We start from the raw sequence: 291 nt of genomic DNA on the forward strand, positions 1-291 counted from the left end.
ATATTTCTTTTGAAGTGAAACCTGAAGCAGGAGTACGTGGACATAGAAATAAAAAGGTAGCACGCAGTGCACTTGAAGGGAGAGGAAAATTATCCTTAACATCTCTTAATGCTCCTTTCTTCATGGAACAATGCATCCTGTATTAGTAATGGTTGAGAAATGGTAAAGTATGGGGGTATTGGAAGATTATTTGGCCTCCTCTTTTTCCCGTTTCCATCAGACCTTCCTGTTGTTGGAGTTAAGTTTTGGGCGTCACACCCAGCCATCATCAATTTCCAATTCAAATTCCTG

The sequence above is a fragment of the Macrobrachium nipponense genome, chromosome 48, assembly GCF_015104395.2.
Source record: "Macrobrachium nipponense isolate FS-2020 chromosome 48, ASM1510439v2, whole genome shotgun sequence".
Lineage (NCBI taxonomy): Eukaryota > Metazoa > Arthropoda > Malacostraca > Decapoda > Palaemonidae > Macrobrachium > Macrobrachium nipponense.